This window comes from Lampetra planeri, chromosome 25, assembly GCF_965212315.1.
Source record: "Lampetra planeri chromosome 25, kcLamPlan1.2.h2, whole genome shotgun sequence".
NCBI classification, from domain to species: domain Eukaryota; kingdom Metazoa; phylum Chordata; class Hyperoartia; order Petromyzontiformes; family Petromyzontidae; genus Lampetra; species Lampetra planeri.
This window is the reverse complement of record NC_136131.1, coordinates 2,849,775-2,869,804: the sequence shown is the minus strand read 5'-3', so window position 1 is coordinate 2,869,804 and position 20,030 is coordinate 2,849,775. Positions and strand designations below refer to the sequence as shown.

The window sequence follows — 20,030 nt, the reverse complement described above, 5'->3', positions numbered from 1 at the left end:
GAGCGCCTATTGTGCTGGTTAAGAAGCAGGACGGGTCCCTGCGATTCTGCGTTGATTTCCGTCGCCTGAATAAGATCTCTGTGGCTGACGCGTATCCGCTCCCCAGGATGGATGAGTCCCTCGATGCATTGTCTGGTGCGCGATATTTTTCGACTCTTGATTTGTTATCGGGGTTTTGGCAGTTGCCGCTCGACGAAGAGTCGAAACCTAAGACAGCATTTCGGACTCCAGGGGGGCTGTTCCAGTTTAACCGGTTACCCATGGGACTTCACTCCTCTCCAGCGACGTTTCAGCGACTTATGGAGCTGGTTTTGTCGGGCTTGCAGTGGGATACATGCTTGATTTATATGGACGATGTCATTGTTTTCAGTAAAACGTTTGAGGAACACCTCCGCCGATTGAGAGGGGTGTTCTTGCGAATGCGATCGGCTAAGTTGAAATTTAAACCGGCCAAATGTCACCTCCTTCGTAGGTCCGTTAGATACTTGGGTCACATTGTCGATTCTTCGGGGATCTCCACCGATCCCGCGAAGACGGATTGTGTCGGTTCGTGGCCGACACCTACGTCCGTTTCCGACGTGCGTAGTTTCATCGGGTTTGCTTCTTATTATCGGCGGTTCGTTGAGCACTTCGCCACTATTGCAAAACCCTTGCACGCTCTAACGGCGAAGGGAGTGAAGTTCAAATGGGGACCGGAGGAGGAGGCCGCGTTTCGCTCCCTCCGGGACGCCTTGGTGGGTGCCCCACCCTTGTGTTATCCCGATTTTGCCAGTCCCTTTTTGCTGGACACGGATGCTAGCAACACGGGCATTGGGGGGGTGCTATCCCAAGTCGTTGGGGGTGTCGAAAGAGTTGTCGCCTACGGTAGTAGGGTGTTGTCTCCGGCGGAGCAGCGCTACTGTGTCACCCGTCGCGAGCTGCTTGCCATTGTTTTTTTTGTGCAGCAGTTTAGGCCATATCTTTATGGTCGTCACTTTACAGTCCGAACGGACCACGCGGCGCTACAGTATTCATTGAGGGTCGCCCAGCCCTCGGGCCAGTTGTCGCGTTGGTTGGAAGTCCTCCAGGACTATCAGTTTACGACTACGTACCGTAAGGGGTTGCGACACACGAATGCCGATTGCTTGTCGCGGTTGTTGCCTTGTGATGAATGCGCGTGTTTGTCGGGATCGGCGCGCTGTAAACCGACGCTTGCGGGGGAGATGGGGGCACTGGCTGCGACAGCGGGCGCACCGATCGGGGATGATTCCACTGCCTCTCAGGGTCGGGACTCGCTGCTCTCGCTGTCGCTCAGCGAATGGGGCCGCCTCCAGATGGCGGACAGCTCGCTGCTAGCATTGCGCCGCAAGGTTGGGGGTCCCGAGGGGGACCAGGAGCGTACCGGCTCCTATGTACTTGAGCAGGGCGTGTTATTGAAATGGGACAGTTTGTCCCGGCGGAACGCACTCGTGGTGCCTTCCGCTGTGAGGGGGAGGGTTGTCTTGGCGGCACACGAACGCCTCTTGCACTTGGGAGTTAACAAGACGCTTGCCCTGCTTCAGCGTGACTATTACTGGCCGGGAATGGGAAGTGATGTGGTGCATATTCTGAAGGGGTGCGTTGAGTGCGCCAGGCGTAAACCACCGGCCGTGGCAGCTAATCCACCGCTGCAATCTATTCAGGTCTCGCGTACCAACGAGCTCGTTGCACTCGATATTTTGGGGCCCTTCCCAGTCACGCCGAGAGGGAATAAATATTTGTTAGTGGGGGTCGAATACTTTACCCGATGGCCTATGGCGTGGCCTCTCGCTAACCAGTCGGCAGCGGCTGTGACGGATGCCTTCGTCCAGGGCTATGTCCTGGACAAGGGGGCTCCCGAACGCCTGCTGACCGACCAAGGTAAAAAAATTTCGAGTAAATTGTTGCAAGAGGTGTGCGATCTGTTGGGTACCAAGAAGGTGCGTACCTCCCCGTACCACCCGCAGACTGACGGGATGGTGGAGAGACTCCACAAAACCTTGACTTCCATGCTGTGCCAGCAGGTGTGCGAGGCACATGTAGATTGGGACCTGCAGGTCCCGGGTGTCCTTGCCGCGTATAGAATGGCCCCCCATGCAGCTACGGGGTTTTCCCCATTCTATTTGATGTACGGTCGGGAAGCTGACCCGCCAATAGAAACGCAACTTGGCCTGTCCGCTCCACGAACTAATTCTAATTTGGCAGAACATATTAAGTTTAATATTCACAAGCTGACAGAGGCGAGGGAGGCCGCACGGCTTAATTCGCGGGCTCGCCAAATTGCTAATGAACGGTTGCGGGCACGGAAGGTGTCCATGCACGAATGGAAACCAGGTGACAGGGCCTGGCTGCATTGCCCTCAGGCACCCTTGGCTACGTCGCCTAAATTGTTGAGACCGTGGAGGGGACCCGTGGAGGTCGTGCGCGTTGCACGGCCCCAGTGCGTTCAGATAAAGTGGGGAAAGCGCCGTTGGTACGTTCACCCCTCCCGACTGAAACCGTTCTCGCCTCCATATGGCCTCCCCTTGTGTCGTGATGGCCGGGCGTGTGACGTGACCGGCGACCCAGAGGGGGAAATGTCTCTGCCTGATCCACACGTATTTTCGCCTGATCTGCTCCCAGGTGTCTCGGAACTGACAGCTGCCGATCACCGGCGGCCGGATCTCCGCGGCGGGGCCGGCCCTTTCAGGCCCGTTCCGCGCCGTCTGGAGCAGCCGGAACCGCCGGACGGTCGTCAGTGTCCCGCCCCATACGATGGACCAGCCAGACGGACTCGCGCCAGGTCGTGCTACTTTGCATGACCTGCCTCGTGAGGAGTCGGGGCAGTTGGAGCGCCTCGTCACTGCGTATAGTCGCAGGGACGTGGGGCGCGTTCGTTTCGAATTTGCTCGTATCGTGTTATTGTTGACTTTTCGGGTTCATTGTCAATCTGTACATAGTTATTCTTGTTGTTGTTGTTGTGTTATGTTACGGGGCACACTCGGGGGGTTACGGGTTTTTTTTTTTGTTGGTTGTCGTTTTATCGTCGCGGTTGGTTGTTGTTAGCAGCCGGGCCGGCTGCGAGCTATGTGGGAGGGGGTGATGTAGTGGTGATACGCGCTGGGTGTATATGTCGTGTGCCAGCGCGTATGTACGGGTGTGTGTGTGGTGACGCGCGCTGACGGGGAGGAGCAGGCGTCAGTGCGCGGGTGGGGGTAGTGCTGCTGATTGGCTGTGTGCCGGTGACGCGCCCAGAGGGAGTGATCGGGTAGCAGCGCGGTGTGATTGGTCGGGGAGTGGAAACACGCGCTGAGCGGAACCGGATCGTAGGGATAGCGCGTGGGGATTGGGTAACTGAGGAGCGGTGCCGACGTTGAGGTCCGCATCCGCTCCGTCTCCCGGGAAGAAGGGGTATATAAGGTGATGCACAGAGGAGCAGGGGCAGAAGTGGAACCATCTAAGAATGAAGACGAAGGTGCAGAGATAGAGCCCGGAGAGGAGAGTAAGGGAGAGTAGAGGAGAGTAAGGTATAAGTGTGTAGCCAGCGAGAGAGAACGGTCTACACGAGCTGAGTAATGTATAGTGTGTAGCCAGCGAGAGAGAACGGTCTACACGAGCTGAGTAATGTATAGTGTGTAGCCAGCGAGAGAGAACGGTCTACACGAGCTGAGTAATGTATAGTGTGTAGCCAGCGAGAGAGAACGGTCTACACGAGCTGAGTAATGTATAGTGTGTAGCCAGCGAGAGAGAACGGTCTACACGAGCTGAGTAATGTATAGTGTGTAGCCAGCGAGAGAGAACGGTCTACACGAGCCGAGTATGCATACGGTGTAGCCAGAGAGAGAGGAAGGTCTACACGAGCCGAGTATGCATACGGTGTAGCCAGAGAGAGAGATGCAACGTCTACACGAGGAGAGTGGAGAGTGTAGCAGAGGCGCAGAGTCTACACGAGGCGAGAGAGGAGTGTAGCCGAGGCGCGGAGTCTACACGAGGCACAGAGAGCCAGCAGCACAGAATCCAGAGTCAAGAGAAGCGCATTGTGAAGAAGAGAGGCCACGCGTTGTATTGTTACAAGTCAAGATTTAATAAAAGAAGTGTGTTCCCGTCAAGGAGTTTCCTGCCGTCATTTTCCAATACTTCACTAGTAACGAATTGGCACGGTCTGATAACGTGACAAACCTTACTAATTGGCTGTGTTGGGCGGTGGCGGGTTTAACGACACATTTATATTTACGCGATCTGACCACCCAAAAACCCCTCTATAATGGACAAGTTGTTATTGTTCACAAAATGTGAGAGCCTCCTTGCTGCTTTCGGAAAAGAGACTGCCAACCCCAATTTTTTTTTTTACCAAAACCCACTTCCTCAAATCGGAGGGATTTTACTTTTGCATAATCTGACGGTGCCCATGTGTTTCCTCGTGTGATAAATTCCGAGAGGGGGACTGAGTAAGCTTTGGTAAACGCAGTCCCACCACCGCTTATGGCAAGGTAGGTTCGTTATTTTACATTGGGTTTGATATAAACTACAGCAGCAATATGCACCAACCTCTTGCTCGCTTACCAAGCTTACCGTTCGCATTTTGGCGTCCTCTGGTCTGACACTGGTGGTGAGACGAGGCCATCAAGAAAAAATGTGTCTGTTGTAGGCAAATCAGTTTCAAAGGCAATCCGTATATTATTATCAGAGTATCAATCTTGATTTGAAGCTTTCGTGACTGCAGGAATCCATACTCTTTGGTTCTTTCTGCTGATGCAGTAGGCCATGCTTTCCCACCTGATGACGGACGCTTGTGTTGCGCCCGAAACGTCGTTATTTATTTTATTTTATACCCTACGTGACTTCACCGAAAGAACCAGAGAGTACGATCAGAGGACGTTTGTTTGCATGTTCAGCACAAGTACGTGTGGTTAACGCACGCTTGATTCCTTGCAAAAGGTTTATACTTGGTGTTTCTTAACATCTTAACACCTGATTTAAAGCTTTCGTGACTGCAGGGATTCATATTATTGGTTGTTTCGGTAAAGTCACGTAGAAGGGAAATAATAAAATAATACAAATATAAAACTATACAAATTATCACGACGTTTCGACTGCAACACAAGCAATCATCATCTTGCTGTGGATTTCAGACCTGATGACGATTGCTTGTGTTGCATTCGAAACGTCGTGAGAATTTTTTATTGTTTTATTTTATTATCTCCCTTCTACGTGACTTTACCGAATAAACCAAGAATATATTAACACCTGTTTTATTGCCACGAAGGGTAAAACCTATTCTTATATTACATCTTACATGGCAAAAAGGTTCCATGATATAAATTTACATGTTGTTAGTCGGGAGAAAGCACGGTTTTGTATGCGCCTATGCTATAAACTATTTATGATAATTGTTTAACTAAATATATGTTTCTCACCTCCGATTAGCACGGTTGGCTTCGTAACAGTGCGAAAGAAGTTCAACGTACATACTCACATGCGTGTTGTAGAAGATGTTCTACAAGCATTTGCCTTACGTTGCTCATAAAACTCTGTCCGCTGCAGTGATGTAAACCGTCAGTTAATATTGTTACCTGAAGCAAATACCTTTTGCTGGGGGGAAAAATAAAATCTTCAAAATTGTCGTTTATAAGGTCGCCGGTTCGTTTTCCCGGCGCGGCAGTTAAAACAATGGGTGGAAAGTCTCTTAAATCTTCTCTGCCTCCCACCACCTCTGTCCACCCAGCAGTAATTAATGGGGGTAAAGTGTGGGTACTCACCTTTTACAAGGCGTCTGGCCCAGTGCCGCATAAAGCCAGTGCGGGGCCTGTAGCATCTGTTATAAAGGGGCCCTAAAAAAAAAACATGTAAATATTAAAACACAAACATTTGTAACTTTTATAGGAAGGTTATTTTTTTATTTGCTATACAGACAGATAATACGAAAAATCGCTAACATTAAACACCCAGTCGTTCATAAAAGTTGAAGGCGGCATAGTACTATAGTAATAGGGCAAGTGCAGAATCACTTTAACCGGAATTGATATCTTGAAAGCGTTTAGCGCGGGGGGCCCGTAGCATGTGTAGCAACTTTTGCTACGAGGATAATAATCCGGCACTGGTCTGGCCGGCATGGAAGAGTAGGCCAAAAATTCGAGAGCAGCGGTCGCAAACCTGCCGTTCTGGAGCAAGCACGCGATCGCTCTTTGGCTGCCCCCTCGCGGGCAGCCGTTTAAAAACCAAACTAACATCTTCGACACAATTACACGTAAAGACAGTCGATTCAATAATAGCAGGGAATAGGGGGCACTATGGGGCCGTCCATAAATGACGTCACGCACCTGGGGGGGGGGGGGGGTCAGACATTTGTGACGATGTGTGACGAGGGGGGGGGGGTTGAGAAATGTGATGTCACATCAAAATGCGCAACTTTAAATAAATATAGACAACACGTTCTACTGAATTAAATGTACTTTTTTATAAATGTTTTTTACTGCAACATCAGAGTGCAGCGCCACATTAAATACGCACTACAATGACAATAGTTTAAAGCGATTTGAAGCATGGTTTATTTTTTGGGAGGGGGGCAGAGCTTTGTGACGTCATATTTGGCTTTTTGTGACGCCGTGTGACGAAGGGGGGTGGTCAAAAGTCGTCCAAAATCTCATGACGTCATTTATGGACGGCCCCTATGGAATGTTTTTGGTGGTGACGACAACATGTACAACAGTCAAACTGTACTGTTAGGAAATAACTAAGGGTGCCGGGAAAACAAATGTAAACCGGCGCATTTGATTCCATCACCTATTATGTTCATCTCAGTCAGAATTAGTTTTTCATCTGCCGTATACCTGCCGCTGTGTTTGTGTACAAGTGGCCCTGCGTGTGATGCGGCTCTCGAACTATTGTTGGTCAAAGACAAAAACGGCTCTTCTCCTCTTTCTGTCAAAGGCTGCCAAACACCCCAGCTCAGTAATCTAAGTTGTCTTGTGGTTGTTGTGGTTTGACTTGCACCCCACTGGGATTTTTGCACACAGCGTTGGTGTACGGTGCTTTTTCTGGAAGACTTTGCAGTTTTTTCCTGGATTTTTCTGTTTGCGCATAGTCACTTTAAGATGTTTTCTTGTTCATGTTTTTTGTTTTGTTGCGGTTGCACCCGATTCAAGAGCCGAATGGCTCACAGGGCGATACCAAATAAACTGGAAACTGAAACTAAGAAGGGCCTCTCTGGGGGTCTCCCTCTAGTGGAGGAATCTAGCAGCAGAAGCGGGAGCAAGGGATTGCAGGGTGTTGAATCTCTGAACTTTTTATACTGTTATTATAGTCGGTGGCGAGATGTCCGAGCACGCCGCCAGTAAGTGGCGTGAACGGAGAGAGAAAGAGAGAGGCGTGCCGCGGATGGAAGCGGATCGTCAAGGCAGCGGGGGAAGCCAGGGAACTACCCAGAGAGAGGGAGAGAGCGCGGAGCTGTGCAGACATTCTGTTGAATTAAAGACACCAGTCAAGAGTCGTCGTGGCAGTCGTTTATTACACCTTATCAAAATCGGCATCAATTAATCAATTATTTGACTCGTTTAAAGCAATTCATATTTTGTATGGAAGCCTTATTGGACGAGTGGTTTGCGAACAGGTTTTGTGACAATTTTTTTAATACCAACGTAGGAGTCGAGAGTTCGAAACTCGCCCGGAACATTTTTCTTTTACTATTTTTTTGTATTTTTCCATTTTTAAGGTAAAGAGTCAAATGAAATGCTTCGGTGTCTTTACAAAAGTTTATTATGATGTAGTGCGTCGAATGGGACAATGCATGGATAGGGTCGGTGACGTCAGTTTTGCATTAACCCCATTTAAAGTGAACTTGTAACATTTATGTAGATATTTTATCCGTTAAAATTGTAAAAATAAGTTGGTTGTGGTGGACAAATCGGTTGAGTGTTGGCCTTTCGATCTAAAAGTCAAAAATGCAATTCTCGGGTATGATTTTTTTTGTACCTTATATAGAGGTTTCAACTGTACCATATTTAAGAGTGAGTTGGTTGTGGTTAATAAGTTGGTTGAGGTTTGGAAATTTGAGTTTTATACTTAAAAAATTCATCTCTCAGGTCATGAGTTCAAGCCCCAACTTATCAAAAATTGCCAGCCACTCGTTCACCCCACGTCAAGATGAGTACGTGCCGAGGACTGAATGGCATGAGGATGGTTAAAAATAACAGGTCCCTGCGGGGTGGGCTGGTAGGAACGAACAAATGAATGGCTATAATAAAATGAAATGGCGGGGGTACGATACGAAGGAAGAGTTTGAGGCCTAGTTCTAGGCTTTAGGCCTAGCTGTAGGCTTTAGGCCGCTGTGAGTTAATTTTGAATTTAAATGTTTTAATTAAAAACTATCTCAGGGAATTATAAGGGAATGTTACACTTGTTTAGCCAGGAAAGCCTCACTGAGTCTAAAGGTTTTTGTAGGGTCCTGCCAAGTGTTCGCAGTAGGGGGCGATGTTGCTACACCTAATCGGACATCGGACGGACGGACGATATAATCTATTGTAGGCTGGTTCACTTCGTTCCTACCAGTATCATGTCGCTAACGTACACTACCCAACGTCACGGTGAGTATGTGCCGAGGACTGAATGGCATGGGGGGTAGTAAAAAATGCCATGTCGCTAACGTAGCAGCCTCGGGTCACCGGGCACACCACGTTGTATAAGAGCCTACTTCTCTACAAGGACATCTTGGGGGGCGGACCGTTATTTGTCCTATACTCGTGGGAACAAAAATGGAAAACAACAAATCAAACAAAAATCAAGGAAATACGGTAACGACAAATGCTAAACAAACAACGGATCACGGGAACGGAAATCGAACAGAAACTGCAACGCAACGAAAGCAACGGTTAGAAAAGGCTCCGCAAAAGTACCAAGAAAAGCGTTCCAGACTTGAGAAACGACGTGATTGTTTGAATGATGAAACACCAGAAGCTCGTGATGCTCGATTGCAACGAGATCGTGAACACCACTCACAATCAAGAGATGGAGAAACACCAGCAGCACGAACGTCCTATTGCAACGAGACCGTGAACATCACGTACAATCAATAAATCAAGAAACACCAGAAGCTCGTGATGCTCGATTGCAATCTGTGCGTGAACACATGTCACAAGTAAGAGTTGCAGAAACACCTGAAGCACGTGATGTCATATTAAAGCGAAATCGTGAATATCAATCGCAACGTCTTCAAGCACTCAATGCTGACATGACAACATTTGACAATGCAATCAATACATTCTGCGATCGAATCTGTGAAGTCTGCACCAAACGTTGCTTTCCAAATCAGATTTACAGAGTACGACGTAATGAAAATGCATTGCACTATCTACCAACCGAATTGTCATTAAAGCAAACATTGCAAGTGAGTTCACGTTGCAAGACACACATCACCAGTAACAAAAGAGCTGCACCGCCAAAGGCTCGCTGGAATCATTTGGATCCTGGTGAAATTCCAGATGTCATTCGAGTCTTAACACAGCCAGAACCATGGGTGGAAAAAATAGATTTTTCCAGCGGCAGGCATCGGGTTTTTTCTTTCATACAATTAAACCCGATTTCGGGGAATTAAAACCTGTTTTGATGAATACGAAACTCTGATCCAAGGCTTAGGCTGCTTCCTCGTCGGTGCTGCTATCGTACTCGGGGCCATCGGGCACGGGGTAGTCGTAGAATGCGGCGGGCAGGTTGGTCTTGATGAACACGAGCTTCTCCACAATCGTGGGCGCCAGTGAAGTTCCTTAGTTTGGAATGGATGAAGGTCATCGTTGAGAAGTGCGGTTCTGCAATTAGAACCCATTAAACCGGATTTCTCCCAATCTCAGATGATCGGGTTTAATATAAAAAGACAATTAAACCCGATTGTAAAAAACCCGACTGTGCCACCCTTGGCCAGAACAACGTCTATTATCAAAAGTGATACCATTTGTGGAGATTATCAAATTCAGTGGAGTCTTCGGTCAATATGGCTTCCGTGGATAGGTAGTGCTCTTTGCTATGGACATCTTTGAAGTTAGTGACACACTTCGACAAGCAATGGATAATATTGGAATGGTTGTCATCACAGAACATCTTGAGAATCTCAACATCACACGTGAATTCTCTATAAATCGTGAACGAGTTTACAATTCACTCAACTGGCTAATTCGAAACAAGCCACTTTATCGGGATGTAACAATCAATGAAGAAGCAAACATCACTGATGTACATTCAGTTGCTATTCCTGCGCAACAATCAGTGGAGCAAAATCAGCCGCAAGAACATGCAAATGCATACATGCCAATCAATGGAAAATGTAGAATTGTTCGCGCTGCATGGCATCAAGCAAATGAAGATGTGTTTACATGGGGCAATGCAGGTGTTCAATGTTGTGCAATGGTGTTGGCAAATATTCTAAGAGCTGCTCTACTGCCACCAAGCATATGGACCACAAACACGTTGAACGTGAACTTGATTGCGGGTGGTTAAATGTATGAAACCAATCGATTGGCCAAACTTGAGAATGTAGGATATCCAATGACAGAAAATGGATATCTGGAAGTCAAACATTTCGATGTCATAAGAAATGACTTCATTATGTTCAACAACTCAATCTCAATAGCCTATGATGAGCAAACATTACTAGTTGGAAGTCTACAAGACTCAGTCAATGAAGGCGATTCACAAGGAATGACTTTGGGCAATGCATTAAATGAATTGTTCACAAATCATCAGGCTGGCGTACTAATAACAAGATTAAAATAACTAGGAATTATGCATTACGATGACAAATACTACTTCACTGATTCACATTCATGTGGTCAGAAAGGTGCACCGGCAGGCAATGGCAGAGCATGCATAATTGAGTGTGACACAATTGAAGAACTTGAACGAATCTGCAGACAATCAACAGGATCAAGAAATGTTCAATTCACCATCAACTTCATTGATGGTCATCCGAAAAATGACATCGTCGATCCAGGAATGTGAGAAGAAGATTTATCACCACATCTGCGAGAGCCAATGCAAGAAAATATGGCAGCACAAGTTGAATCGATGCCTGTACAAACATCATTCATGGCTTCGACCGATTGTGATCAGCCAAATGTGGAGGATGAACACGAAGTCTTTGATAATACTCACGAAATAAGGCGTAAAACAACCAACAACATTGTGAATGAAGCACATGAATTGAAAGCTGAAGAGTTTGCATGGTTCTACCTCTTCCCAAAAGGAATCAATGGACTCAATGAAGTAAGACCTGTGAGAATCACTGCATTGGACTACTTCCAATTCAGAATGATGGGTAGTGATACACGATTTCAATGAAACGACTACCTCTTCTACGCATTATCAATGTTCGAGTATTGTCGCATCCAATCTAACATCTCAGCTTGTGGAAAGAAGGTTAAATGACAAGATGGTAGAGTAGAAGATCTTCACCTCTACCTTAAGAACATTCAAGGATCAGCTGCATCTTGGCAAACAGCGCTGAATGAATTGATCGGACAAATACGTTCAATAGGACCACCAATATACTTCGTGACATTCAGTTGGAATGATTTTAATTGGCTTGATATGCGTAAGGCACTCTTAATAGCTGATGGAAGACCCGATGAAGATCCAAATGAACTCAACGTATATGCCACGTATATGCCATATATTGATCAAACAGTATCCTGTCATAGTCACTCGACACTACATGATTCGATTGAACGCACTTATGAAATTCTTGAGAAATAATCATGAAGTGCTTGGTGGTCGATTGAAGGATTGCGAATCGAGTTCCAGAATCGTGGAAGTCCACATCTACACATGCTGGTGTGGATAGAAGATCATCCCTCATTCAATACACCTGAGGGAATCAATCATTTATGGACGGCCCCTTACTTGATACAGCAATCGTGCTGTGACGGTTCCACCTGAAGACGGAGGCTTGTGTTGCCTCCGAAACGTCGTGATTTTTATTTTATTTTTATTAATTTGAATTTTTTACCTACGTGACTTTACCGAAAAAACCTAAGAATATGAATCCTTGCAGTCACGAAAGCTTCAAATCTAGAACGGTATGGAACCTGTTGAACAAGGCGCGCAACCCGCGCGGTCACTCGAAGCCGGGGAAGACGAACCGATGGGACGGGCGACGAGGAAGCGGTTCTCACTGCGTCGGGTGGGACCGTTCGTCACGCCGAGCCTTCCCGATGACGAGCGGGCTCGTTGAGGGTCCTAGATTTGAAGCTTTAGTGACTGCAGGATTCATATTCTTACGTTTTTCGGTAAAGTCACGTAGATAAAAAAAAAATCAAATTAATAAAAGTAAAATAAAATAAAAATCACAACGTTTCGGAGGCAACACAAGCTTCCGTCTTTAGGTGGAACCGTCACAGCACGATAACTGTATCAAATAAGAGAAATTCCAAGAAAACAGTCCTTGTATATATACTGGTTGAGGGTGGGAGGAGCCAAGGTGGGCCCTGAATATTATTTTTGTGAGGTTCGGTGCGGCTGAAGCACGCTGTTAGGAATGAGCCTTTGTTGTGTAAACTAGGTGCGGCTGATGTAACGGTGTGTGTAAATGGGACTGAGCCTTTTGTTATGTAGAGGTGGTGCGGCTGAAAACGCTGCTCGTTGAGGGTCGCCCGTGTCCAGCTGCAGATGGGGACTCGCTGTATTGGCCGTTGCCCGTCCCCACGACGAAAGCGAGGGTGGTGGTGGTGGGGGAGCGATATTGCTCAGCGCCAGCAGCCAAGGTGGTGGGGTGGCTCGCAGCGTATAGGACCCGTGACGGTGTGCGCGGTTGAATGCAGTTGGACCTCAACCAGCTTCGTGTGCAACGACCGACACCGCACCGGTGCTTGCGCCGCGATACTCAGCGGTTGAATAGCAGAGGGCGGTAGCAGCTGCTGTGCCAAGTATTTGTGAGCCTAGCACGCCGTGCAGGATGAGCTGCCCCAGTTTGCTGAGAAGGTTGTTTGTTCTTCGACCCGACTTTGGCTGCCGTCTTCTTCGAGTGGTTGTGGAACATCAGAGGCCTGTCCAATGTCGCGTAAAACCCAATGGTTTCAAATTGGCCAAATAAACTGCATGAGATGACGCCTGCAACGGAGCTTGATGAAAGCGGCGTCGAGTGGTGGCGAGATGTTAACTATCTCGCCTGGCATGCAGGAGGTTGTGGGTTCGACCCTGACACCTGTATATTTTGAGTTTTAGTTTTTTTCCCCCTTGGCCGCGTGGATTTCTTTCTCCGGGTCCTCCGGGTTTTCCCTCCACATTTAGAATCATCGCGCGTTTAGACTATTTGTCTGCTATAAATTTCCACATCATAAGCCCACTTTGTTGAGCTACCATTTGTGGCCAGTTCGCTTCTGAAAAAGAGCTATGCAGCTGAGTGGGCCTAACCTGGTAGACTGAAAATAGTTTAGAGTTTAGTTTCAGTGCATAGACATTCCTCTAAGTTACCAGTGTATCATCAACCGCATCCGAGCATCAACAGGCCAATGCGCAACATCTCCTTCATAATTGGAAAAGTAAAGACGAGCCACAGTAACAGTGTGGCCACGCAACACAAACTATGGACCATTTGGTAAACCGCTGTCGCTTGTGCTATTTCAATGTAAGAAAAGCGAAACTACACGAAACTCCCTCCTGAAGCCCTCCTGTGGCTAGGCAGACCTCAACATTGGCATTTCGCTGCTGAGCATATTGCCATGCGCAAAGAGTAGAATATAATTGTGGGTGTTCATGAAGGAGGTGGGTGTGGGGCAGTAGGTGTCAGGAAAAGTTTACGTGTCGCAACCGATTTGAGCCACGACGTGGCTGGGGAGGCAGCAAAGGGCTTGCGCGTGTAACCTGCTTGCCCAGACACTGTTTCTCTGCCGCTTCTTCTGTTGGGCCACGGTGGCGAGATGTTAACTGCCTCGCTGGGTATACAGGAGGTCGTGGGTTTCGATCCCGACCCTGACGTCTATTGTATATTTCGAGTTTGTGTGTTCTATCTCCCCATGGTCGCGGGTTTTCCATCCACATTTATAATCAACGTGCGTTTAGAGTATTTGGCTGATTTTAATGTCCACGCGATAAGCCACTTCGTTGAGCTATCATTTGTGGCCAGGTCGCTTCTGAAAAAGATCTGTATAGCTCAGTGGGCCTTACCTTGTCAAATGAAATTAATTTGTTCAGTTTATAGTTAAAGGCTGATTCATGACTTATAAATGAGAACAGGAAGTCGAATCTCGAGCTTCTCGACTTGTTAACTGGGGGTAGCGCATAGTAAGTTGGCTGTGTCGGAAACGCCGAAGATAGCCACCCCGGTCCGATAATCCATCACACATAAATGTGGTCTGTGTGACCTCATGCCGTTGGGCCGTCACCACTCCAGGGCCTGTCAAGGTTCTGCGGAATGTGAACGCGTGACACCATTTGGGGGTCGCCAACGATGCCAATAACTGGCAAAGCCTTTCACACTAATTGTTCATCCAGAGGAGACCCGGGGGGGGGGGGGTGGTTTTGTTGCAGATTTGTGGACTTATTTGCGCAAAATTTCTGCCAATTTGGCTGGGTTTTGCGTACACTATTTGCGTCCCTCGTGTGTGTGTGTGTGATGCTAATGGGAGTGACGGGAGTGGGATGGGGTGGGGTTAGGGGTGGAAGGGAGTACAGGGAGGTGTCTCCGTGCCAGTTTAGAGCTCGTGCCCTAATTGTGTGTGAGCAAGTGCTCATGTAAACTCGACGATCCACGTGCCCTCCAAATGCACCTCGTTAGGCACAAAGCAAGATCCCAGTAAACGTGGCAACGTTGAGTCAAAGTCAATCAACATTGGGCCAACGTTTTCTTGTTTACTGGCATGGGTGGCACCACGGGTCCCGTGGTGGTGGTGGTGGTGAATTGCGACGACTGTTAGTGGGGTGCTTTGCGTGTGGGAATTGTCGTCATGATGATGGAGATAATTCTGTCGTCATGGCACACTCGCATAACGTTTTATCTGCACTTGGCTTGGACCTCAGCTCGGCTGATTCATCATAAAACAAATACCTGGTATAGTTGATAAAAAACCCACTGCCAGATAGGAATAGGCCAGGAATATTGGCTCCACCAGACCCTCATTTCCATGCTGTCCATAGTAAGTGCTCCATAACAGTCCCTGTCCGAGAACAAAAACATTGCTAAATATTCATCGTCATCAGACATGAAAAATCGACTGCTGGATGAAGGCCTCTCCAAGCTATCGCCATTCATCAAGGTTCTGGCTGAAATAAGGGGCTGTCCATAAATGACGTCACACGATTTTAGACGATTTTTGACGCCCCCCCCCCCTCGTCACACGGCGTCACAAAAAGTCAGACCCCCCCCTCAAATATGACGTCACAAAGCTCTGCCCCCCCCCCAAAAATCGCTTTAAACTATTGTCATTGTAGTGCGTATTTAATGTGGCGCTGCACTCTGATGTTGTAGGAGAAAACATTTCATTAAAAGTCTATTTAATTAAGTAGAACGTGTTGTCTATATTTATTTCAAGTTGCGCATTTTTATGTGACGTCACATTTCTCAACCCCCCCCTCCCCCTTGTCACAAATGTCTAGGTGCGTGACGTCATTTATGGACGACCCCTAAAGTTTTGATCTGTGCCATTATTGTGTGTATCACGTGACAGCAGACCAATAAACATGTGGCTGGAACCGTCGGACCAACTTTGGCCCAACGTTCTATGTTTGCTGGGATCTTCCAGAGGTGTGGATAGCTTCAGTAGTTGCTTCGTTGAATTAACATGTGATTCGGGCAAGTGCGGATATGTGTGTATGTTGAACTTCTTTCGCACAGTACGTAGCCGACCGTGCTAATCGGAGGTGCAGGTGAGCAATGTGTCCATGACCCATCAACAGGGTGGGCTGTTTCAGTACAATGCAGAGGCTCTTCATCTTTTAAAAACTGCCACATCATCAGGAGCTGCATGGGGAGGAGCTGCTGTCTTCTATGCCTCTCAGCACTGTGTATACTAAAAACTATACAACTTGACAACTTTTTCTATTTTTCCCAGGTAAGGCCCCACTGAGCTATGTAGCTCTTTTTTCAGAAGCGACCTGGCCACAAATGATAGCGCAACGAAGTTGGCTCATCACGTGGGAATTTATAGCAGCCAAATACTCTGAACGCACGTTGATTATTATAAATGTGGATGGAAAAACCGGATGATCCGGAGAAAAATCCACGCGACCACGGGGAGAGAGACACGCAAACTCGGAATATAAAGAAGGCGTCAGGGTCGGGATCTAACCCACGACCTTCTGTATACCAGGCGAGGTAGTTAACCATACATCTATCACATGACTCAGCATGACTTGACGCGTTCATATACTATCACTCTTACAAAACAGAGCAAAGTTCATCTCATGTAACCATTCAACAACTCACATGAGACCCTCCTATTTCCTATTCTTACCTCACGAGCATAGTCAAAACCATCACCGGCAATACCATTAACATCATAACAAGCACAACAGCATCTGAATACATCAACGTTAACAAATCAGCAGTGATTCATTTTTTTGCGTGGCAAGTGTCGCAAATATTTTAAGGGAAATGTGGATGAGCTCGCTAACAAACGTGAGGAAGCTTCTGCGCATTTCTTTTTAACCTTGTCCCATGAGTCACGGCGTTTAAGTTCAAAGTTAAACCTGATAACCAGTCAGTCTGCATAAAGCTCAGACTCAGTGCGCGTTGTTGAACATTCGAGTTTGTACCTTAACGGGACTCGACGTTTCCGACGATTTTAGATTGTTCGCTGGAGATAATCACGTTACATCAAGAAACGACTTTGTGCATCTTTACCGAAGCCTATATTCACGGTATGTATGAATGTGCGTGTGTATAGCGGTGGTGTAGCGGTTAGCGCGCTGCGCTACGAACCTGGCGACCCGGGTTCTATTCCTGCTCACGGCCAACACCGGTGACGATTATCTGAAACGATATTGGGCCTCCCCTAGGTCGACTCAGCCTCAACTGAATACCTGGTGCGACGTGTAAACATCGCCACTCGGGAGACAAAGGCGGCCGGGCGTGGTGTTGGCCACCCACCCTCTCGTGTGCCGTGCCGACCTTAATAGGTGCTCGCTAACAGCACTTGCTCCTACAGTCTGTTAATGCTATACGGTGGGTCTTTGTACATATTTTGTCAGGACTCGTACCTTTCTGAATGTGTGCACTCTGTTACACGTTATGTTAATTATTAGTGTGCAAGTTACTCTAGCGGTTATGTTGTGAAAGAGTTTTTGCAGCCAGCCTTTTAACATATTTTCAAGTATATTATTTCCAGTTTTTTAATTCAATACATGGCAAGTTGAAATATGTATTTGACCTGGTGTCCTAAACTTTTCATGAAAACATTGTTTTCACCATTTTCGAGTTGTCCATTTGTCACGACAGACTGTTTGACGGTACAATATACCGTAGTCCATTTTACAAAACTGGTTAACGATTATCGCAATTTTTATTTAAAGCTTTCGTGACTGCAGGGATTCATATTATTGGTTCTTTCGGTAAAGTCACGTAGAAGGGAAATAATAAAATAACAAAGAATATAAATTAATAGTTGTATATTTATTTTATTTTATTATTTCCCTTCGACGTGACTTTACCGAAAGAACCAAGAATATGATTATCGCAATATTCGTTTCCCGTAATTTTGTAATTGTATTTCGCAGGCTATTTTAATAGCATTGTTTTTGGTTGTGCTTCGCTGCACTTCCAGTAAAATTAAGCTCGTGGGAACACACCCTTCAACTGCGTTTCGCTCTCTCAGCGCGAGCCTGCCGTGATTATTGTCGTCATCGCAATTTTTGTCATCTCCAAATCTTGGCATGCACGCAGCTGTTGATGAGGTGGTAAATGACAAGTAAATAATTAACGTCCGAAAATGAACTTCATGGTGAGACCCGGGGTCCCGAATAAACGGAAGTCAAAATCGTAATTAATTAATGCGTTTTTGGCGACTCCGTCCCACCGCGCACATAAACGCCGCGACCCACCTGGCACGGATCATTCTGTTGTCATAACACAGTGAAACTGCTCTCTTATCTTCATCATTATTTGTGACTATTATTTGTGACCTACCAATGTCTGCAGCCAGGATCAATCGATGGCAATCCTATTACCTGCAGATATTTAACAGATGAGATGCGTTGCACCTAATTCCTCCTGTTTGATAATACTTCTCTTGTCCGTATTCATCTGTGCAGATAGGTTATTTTCGTTAAACCATCGTCCCTACATACCACTCGTATCAATGCGGATAAGAGGAGAGTAACATTGGTATAAACGCGTGTTACAATATGAACAGCGCATTGAAAACGCGAACTATTTTATGTACCGTTTACAAAGTGTGTTCACAAAGCCACAACTGAGAAACACAATAATTGACAGAGGAGTGTAAATAATTTTTTCGATAGTGTATTTAAATAGAGGTACTGCAGGTAAGTAGTTTTCAGTTTTAAAGGCATAGTTTAACATGACAACACTTGCCACCATCTTTCAAATCCAATGGTGAAAAAAGCTACGTTTTTGTTTACATTAAAATGTATAATGTTTATGCTGGGGTCCCGCTATGAGGTTCAATTGATGAACTCTCAGAACACGCACTGCAGTCAGTTACCACGGAAAAAGAGTACATTATTTTGCTGTTTGTTTGCAACTTAATTTACTGTGCTTTGGTTATTTCATTAATACCATAATTTGTCAGAAAATACAATTTTTAAACATATTAGAACGTGCCAGGATGATCATTATAAAATAATATTATTGCTCATCTGACTCTGCAATTATGGTGGACCTCAAATTGCGAAATATCGTAGAATTATATTATTTGGGTTTTTCGGTAAAGTCACGTAGATAGGTTCAAAGAAAATAACAAAAAACTACGACGTTTCGATCGCAACACAATCGGTCGTCTTTAGGAAAAGGGGGGTTGGCTTCCAAAGGGTTTGCAATTGTCGTAGCCCAAATGTCAGCAGCCAATGTTCATGCAAGTGGTGGGCAGCCAACCCGTGGTTGGTTGTCCACCAATCAAAGGGCTGCCAGGTGAAAATTTGCATGTTAATGAGAGATGAGCATGTTAATTGAAAATCGCAGAGCCGCAACCGAGGGGTAGTCGGCGCGCGAAGTGGCTGTGTTGGTGTGAAGCCTGTGAAATTGGCGTAAAGCACAACTAACATCGGAAGGTGGTAGGATGGGAACATCACAGCCAGTTATGACTTAAACTGGTTAATAACGTCATTCCGATGATTGCTCAGTTTGTACCCATCTTCTCGGTTGAAATTGTGTATGTGTCTATATATATGGATGGCTTCATGAACGAATCTTTATTGATATCCAGTGGGCTTGCAAAGTTTAAATATCGTAGAATTGTATCTCCATATCATGACAACCCACATAACCCACTCCAGAACCTCCAAAGCCTCAGCCATTGGTAATGAACCTTAAGAATCTTGATTTGAAGCTTTCGTGACTGCAGGAATCCATACTCTTTGGTTCTTTCAGTAAAGTCCTATGGGTGTCTTAGTTTGGCCCGATGTGCCCTGGGCATTGATACTACATTCTAATAATTCTAAACGACACGCATTGTTTGGTGATACTGCAAGGTGCGCCGCGGTGGCGAGATGTTAGCTACCTCGCCTGGTCTGCAGGAGGCAGAGGTCGCAAACGGGTTTTGATTCCTTACCCGTACCCGTACCCGGCCGCACCAGGGTCGCAAATGGGTACCCTTACCCGTACCCGGCCGGGTACGGGTACCCGTTCCCTACCCGTACCCTACCCGAAATGAGTGACAAACGGTTACTCACAAGAGAAGCACGGCCTACCCGTACCCGTACCCGGCCGCACCAGGGTCGCAAACGGGTACCCGTACCGGGTACCCGGTTGCGACCTCTGGCAGGAGGTCATGGGCACCATCCCGACCCTGACACCTTTATATTTGGAGTTTGCATGCTCTCCCCTTGGTCGGATGGATTTTTCTCCGGGGTTTCCCTCCACATGTATTAAACATGCGTTTAGAGTATTTGGCTGCGAA

General features: G+C 46.7%; 1 protein-coding gene across 1 annotated transcript in view; it reads left to right on the top strand.

Annotated features, from left to right (window-relative positions):
* Window positions 1–16,372: 16,372 nt before the first annotated feature.
* Window positions 16,373–20,030, top strand: part of LOC144727246 (ATP-binding cassette sub-family C member 2-like) — a 70,851-nt gene continuing 67,193 nt past the window's right edge. The window contains exon 1 of the mRNA XM_078605934.1: window positions 16,373–16,815. The gene's annotated coding sequence lies outside the window, so the exon portion shown is untranslated. The remainder of the gene's footprint in view (window positions 16,816–20,030) is intronic.